Source organism: Monodelphis domestica, chromosome 3 (assembly GCF_027887165.1).
Source record: "Monodelphis domestica isolate mMonDom1 chromosome 3, mMonDom1.pri, whole genome shotgun sequence".
In the NCBI taxonomy this organism is placed as follows: domain Eukaryota; kingdom Metazoa; phylum Chordata; class Mammalia; order Didelphimorphia; family Didelphidae; genus Monodelphis; species Monodelphis domestica.
Window position 1 is genome coordinate 45,174,257 of NC_077229.1, and position 6,508 is coordinate 45,180,764.

Here is a 6,508-nt window from a genome sequence, read left to right on the forward strand (position 1 = left end):
CCCCTCAACCCCCCTCCCATAGCTGATGCACAATTCCACTGGGTTTTACATGTGGCATGTGTTCTTAATAAATATTTGGGGTTGTTGAATTAAATTGAAAAGGACAGGGAGCTTAGAAGACATCTAGTCCAAGCTCTTCATTTTACAGACCAGAAAACTAAGGACTACAGTGTTGAAGTGAGTTATTTAAGATCCCACAGGTTAAATAAGTAGCCAACCAGGTCCTGTGACTCTAAATTGACTCTTTCTTAGGACTGAGTCTTGGGTAAGTAATAGTAAGATTTATGGCAGTAATGGTGAACCTTTTAAAGGGGTGGATGATGTGAGAACCAGTGGAGAGGAGGAGGGTAGCAGCCTGGTCCTGCATTCCTCTGGTTTTCTAGTAACAAACTCTGGCAAACTCTATGCTAGGGTGATGGTGCATGAGCCCACAGAGAGGGCTCAGAGTGCCCCCTCTGGCATGCATGCCATAGGTTCACCACCATGGACGTATGGCTTTTTCAGAGGATTACAGAATCAGTGAGCGAGCCAATAAATATTTTTTTCAGCCTCCTGCTATGCTTCATGCACAGATGCTTGGGATGGAAAAAAAAGGGCAAAGGATAGTCCCTTCGGTTCCAATCTGGCCTCAGATACTTCCTAGCTGGGTGACCCTGGGCAAGTCACTTAACCTCCATTGCCTAGCCCTTACCACTCTTCTGCCTTGGAACAGATACTTAAAATGGATTATAAAACAGAAGGTAAGAGTTAAAACAAAATAGTGTCTGCTCTCAAGGAGCTTACAGGAGCTCACAGTTTAATGGATCATAAAACTGGACTTAGAAGGGACCGCAGAAACTTTAGACTTTTAGAGGTGAAATTTGAACCCATACCTACTGATTCTAGGGTCATGCCCTTTTCCCTATGTGCTGCCTCCTTTTGGTTCCTCACTAGTAAGTAGCACGGCCTGTAATTTCTCCATAGAAAGGTCTCATCGTCCTAAACTTGGCAAAGAGCTTAGTGGAAGACTGTCTCCAGGTATTTGCCGGTTCCAAGTTAGTTCTAGAAGGTCCCAAGGGTTCAAGTTTCTTCTTGATATTTCCAGGATGGTCCGTGGTGGCTCATTCTTGGAATAACTCACATCAGAACGTCTTCCCACTGGGTTTCTTGGGCTGTGAAAGAGAGTGTTGTTTTTAAGGCTGAGAAAACTTCCCTCTCTCTGCCTTTCATTTCCTGTGCCTTTGAGGCCACTCAGAATTACTGCAGTAAAGAACAATCCAAACCTTTCAGAGGAAAAAATGAGACACGTAACACAAAGCCTTCCTGAAGGGCAGGGAAAGGGACTAGCCCTTTCTCTTCTCCAGATTGCCTCCTGCAGGGGCAGCTGGGTGACTCAGTGGATTAAGAGTTAAGTCTAACATGTAAAACCCAGCGGAACTGCTTGTTGGCTACAGAAGGGAGAAGGGGGGAGAGGAGGGAAAGAATATGAATCATGGAACCAAGGGAAAATATTCTAAATTAATTCATTAAATAAAAAAATTCAAATAAAAAAAGAGTCAAGTCTAGAGATGAGAGGTTCTAGGTTCAAAACTAGCCTCAGACACTTAAAAATGAAGAACTGTGTGACCCTGGGCAAGTCATTTCACCCCCACTGCCTAGCCCTTACCGCTCTTCTGCCTTAGAACCAATACACAGTATTGATTCTAAGACACAAGGTTAGGGTTTAAAAAAACAAATGTGTGACCCTGGGCAAGTCACTTGACCCCCATTGCCTAGTCCTTACCGCTCTTCTGCCTTAGAACCAATACACAGTATTGATTCTAAGACACAAGGTTAGGGTTTAAAAAAACAAAACAAAACAAGATTGCCTCTTGCAAGGTGTTTTTGCACCAGGGTTGAAAGTAAAATGCACTTTTTAACCCATAATGGCAGTGTGGTATAATGGATAGAATAGTAGGCTTGGGGGAAGGAGGACTTGGATTCGAATCCTACCTCATTAACCCTTTGACTGCTTTAATGTCCTCATCTGCAAAATTAAGGTGGGAGGTTAGGGAGGGGATTAGGCTGGATGACTTGTAAGATTCCTTCCATACTATCTTATGTTTCCTTTGTACAGTGCTATGTTGAAAGAAATACCACTCTAAGGACTCCTGAGCATCCTGAGATGGGAATATACGAGGGTTCTGTGTACACATGATAGCAATCAGGGACCTGTGATTGCATCATGCTTGTGTTTCAAGATGGACCATTTTCAAATGTCTATTTTTTTTTCAAAAACCATTTCTTGGATAACTTTTATTTTCTGTGGCTGTCTTCAGACAGAGCTTCCTTCCTGTCATCCCACTCATAGACCAACCCCCCCCCCCCTTATTTTTTAACTCCTTACCTTCCCTCTTAGAATCAGAGTGGTAAGGACTAGGCAATGGGGTTAAGTGACTTGCCCAGGGTCACACAGCTAGGAAGTGTCTGATCCAGATTCGAACCCAGGACTCCCATCTCTGGGCCTGACTCTCAATCCACTGAGCCACCCAGCTGCCCCCCCCAAGTTATAACAAAGAAAATGACTGAAGCCAAATCAATGAAAACAACCACCATAACCATGGGTGGCTTTTAAAAATGAGCAACTTTGCATTTTAAGAATATAAAGCATGGTGAGTAAGATAGGATTTTATCTGGTTTCAGACTCAGGAATTAAACTAACTGGGCCAGATTCTCTTGGAGAATGAGACACTATGAACCTATTTTTTTTAATTGCTATTCTGTGATATTTTTAGAAACTGGACTGTATCTGGCTTCATGGGAATGGAAATTATTTGTTCTATTAAATCTGCTCTCTTATTCTCCCATGTCTGTATCCAAATGGCCCCAGAATGGGAGGTTCCAGGAGTTCATCTCCATGCAGTTTCTTCTTCTTCTTCTTCTTCTTCTTTTTTTTAAACCCTTACCTTCCATCTTGGAGTGAATACTGTGTATTGGCTCCAAGGCAGAAGAGTGGTAAGGGCTAGGCAATGGGGGTTAAGTGACTTGCCCAGGGTCACACAGCTGGGAAGTGTCTGAGGCCAGATTTGAACCCAGGACCTCCCCTCTCTAGGCCTGGCTCTCAATCCACTGAGCCACCCAGCTGCCCCCAGTTTCTTCTTTTTTATATATATTATATATATGTATTTTTTGTTACATTTTGAATTCTGAGTCCTATCCTTCCCTCCCATCCCCACACCAGAGCAGGCCAACATTTGCCATGGATATATATGTGAAACCATACGATACGTACTTCCCAACACCAATAGTGCTTGTTGATGGTTTTATGTAGATGCTTCTTATTGTTTTAAGGAAAAATCCTTCTACCCCAATGTTTTTGTGTGTTTTTAATAGGAAGGAGTATTGTATTTTATCAAAAGTTTTTTCTGTATCTATTGATATAATCATATGCTTCTTATTGCTTTTGTTGTTAATAGAATTGATATGTTAATAGTTTTCCTTATATGCAACCGGCCTGACGTTCCTGGTATAAATCTCACTTGGTCATCTCCTTGCAGTTTCCCAGTTTGTTTTCATCACAACATCTAGGCCACAATCAACTATGAACTTCTCAAAAATACTCATTCAGCCCTGCTGACCTTCTTCGCCCTCTCCACTGTCGCCATGATGTATGATTGCAGCTGTCTGTGCCAAGTGCCCCACCCTTCCCCCCAGATGAATGAATTCTGCTCAGAAGTATGCCTTTAATAACGCCATTGCCAGCAGCAATCTAGAAAGCTCCACAGCCTCTCCTTTGTGGAGATCATAAATCAAATTTAAATCCGTTCTCTTTAGATGATGTTAACTGGATTTTATTAATGACTTCCCGTCCTCAGTATCTGTTCTGTTATTGTTACATCAGCCCCAGGACATTTCTGGCTTCATTTAGCCACAGCTATGTTACCATAGGCACTGACTGCCATTTTTCTTATTAGGGGAATACATCTGTTAAAAACACCTTTTTTGGTGTCTCTTGTATTTACATCATCTCTATCTTTCCTCCATCTCTCTCTCCTTATAATAAAGGGGTGGGGAGGGGAAGAGAGAGGAAAACAAACTGTTCTCAAACTGAAAACATATCCACTGATGTGTCCTTTTCTTTCTTTTTTAAATTTAAGAAATAATGTTAAAGGAGGGAACGTATCAGAAGTCCTTGGTCCCACATGAATGAATTTTGCAAGCCGACCTGTGAACTCAGAAGTTATGGGTTCCTCCTGACTGGGTGTGGTGATTTAGGTGAAATAATGATGAATGGGAGATAGCTTTTGTATTCAACCCACAGCACAGGATTTCACAGAGAAACTGCTCTGCCTTGGCTGAGGCTTGGCTTTATTTTATACTCTCATGATCATAATCTACTTGGCACACAGTTTCATTCTCAATAGACATGTTTCCCTAGAACCTAACATCACATTCAAAGCCTAAGGAGATAGTCAACAAAACATTGTTGCTAAGTGCAGGGTCAGAGGGTGGAATCAACATGGCACATATATAGGTTGGGGAATTCAGAGCACAGATTGCCAGAAGTTTTTATGCCTAGAAAAGAGGATCCTATCTAAGTGGGTATATAAGAATCTTTAGGTTTAATTTTGTAAGTGGGATCTCCTGGTAATATTCTGGGAGGACAGAGTGGGACATCTGTATTAACCCTGCAAGCATATTGCTCTCATCTATTTTTTCCTGGGGCTAAGTAAGAATAATAATCATAGCAATCCCAATAATAAGGGGATGTTAATAAGGAAATTCACTTAGGAGGTTTTCAGTGGATGTTTCCATCCATCCTGGGGGCTACTTTGCAGTCCCCAGTTTCCATTTGTGACCGTGTCAAACAGCATGGTCTCTGATGGCTCCTGGCAAATGAAGAATATTTACTATTCCTGGGGGCTTCTGGCTGAATTTTTGTGCAGAAATAAGTTGGGAAAAGTCATTTAGCTGTAGTTTCCTATTTAATTTCTTGATCATTATTTGACTTGATGGTATTTTTAGGTGTAACCTATGTTCAAAGCCTATTCCACTGATGAAAATTGATTCCTTAATGCTCCACAACTACATGTTGTGGTCAAATTGGCAAGAACTTAGGGGAGGAAAGATGATGATCTTCTGGCTTCCAGGTTTGAGGAAAAAAAAGCATGGTGTTCCAGACTCTCTCTCTAAAGAGAGAAAGACCTTACAAAGGTAAACCTTAAAATTTCTTAGACTTATGAATGTTGGAAATTTCCCCATTTCCAACATTAGGTAGGGAGGGTCCTTCTCCTCCCTACCTAAGACTACTTTAGGACAGAAACCTTTTGCTAAACAATGGAAAGGGCTTTGACCTATGCTTAAGCATAGAACAGGAAGTTCTTTGAGTCATGATTGATTTTAGAATTGATACAATAGAGATACTTGGAATGACAGAACCAGGTCTTGGAACTTACAATCTCCACCCTACTCAGTCCTAACAGGATTTAGGAAGGGCTGCAGCATAGATCAAAATTTAATTATTTGAGAATATGACCTTCAACAGACATGTGCAAAGGGGCAGACCTCTGGGAGGTCCTGGGTTAAGCTAGAGCCACCATTGGCACAGGGAAGACATGGACAGTGATTGGTAGATGTGAGAACTGAGGGGAGGGAACTTAGATGGTTTCCTTAAAGATAGCGGGGTCTGAGGACTGGGAGGGTTCGAGAGGTTTTGCTCTGAGAGGTTGTGCTCTGAGGAGCTTGCTCTGAAGGAGGCTGGAGGTAGAGGCCCCTGAGACTCTTTCTCCATTTTGGTCACGTGAGTGATAGGGACTGATCTCTTTCCTTTGCCTCAGCTATCTAAGGGCTTGGGCCTTTTGGCCCAGCCTAAACAGAGGGGGTATTTAAGCCTTATTCCCTTCTCTCTCTCTCTCTCTCTCTCTCTCTCTCTCTCTCTCTCTCTCTCTCTCTCTCTCTCTCTCTCTCATACCTTTCTTCCTCCTGTTTGTAATTAAACTCTATAAAAGGTTGACGGCTGACTTGAGTTTTCATTAAGGAATTACATAGCTGAATTCCTTGGCGACCTTAAATTAATATATATCAGTCTTTTAAAGTGATTTCCTTGTCACATGGGAATTTTCCATTGGATGAGGTTGAGGGCTGCTTTTGTGATTGAGTTGAGATATATAGCTCCCAGTAGAAGAATTCAGTCATTCTGTGACTTCTCTGGTTCTCCCTTCCTTCCTTGCTTCCTTGCTTCCTTGCTTCCTTGCTTCCTTCCTTCCTTGCTTCCTTGCTTCCTTGCTTCCTTGCTTCCTTGCTTCCTTCCTTCCTTCCTTCCTTCCTTCCTTCCTTCCTTCCTTCCTTCCTTCCCTCTCTCTCTCTGTCTCTCTCTGTCTCTCTGTTTCTGTCTGTCTCTGTCTCTCTGTCTCTGTCTCTCTGTCTCTGTCTCTGTCTCTCTTGCCCTCTCTCTCTTTCTAAGACAGATTAGCAACAAGGCCTAGGCATTTGGGTTAGGTGACTTGCTCAGGACCACAAAACTAGTGTCTGAGGCCAGATTTGAACCCAG

At 42.4% G+C, this 6,508-nt stretch overlaps 1 protein-coding gene across 2 annotated transcripts in view; it reads left to right on the forward strand.

Moving 5' to 3' along the window:
• The window catches only part of LOC100020874 (P2X purinoceptor 7-like), a 50,046-nt gene extending 46,540 nt beyond the window's left edge, over positions 1-3,506 (forward strand). For both annotated transcript variants that reach the window (XM_056821773.1, XM_001373176.3), the window contains one exon: positions 1-3,506. This exon is cut by the window's left edge and continues 1,000 nt beyond it. The gene's annotated coding sequence lies outside the window, so the exon portion shown is untranslated.
• The last annotated feature ends 3,002 nt before the right edge of the window (positions 3,507-6,508 follow it).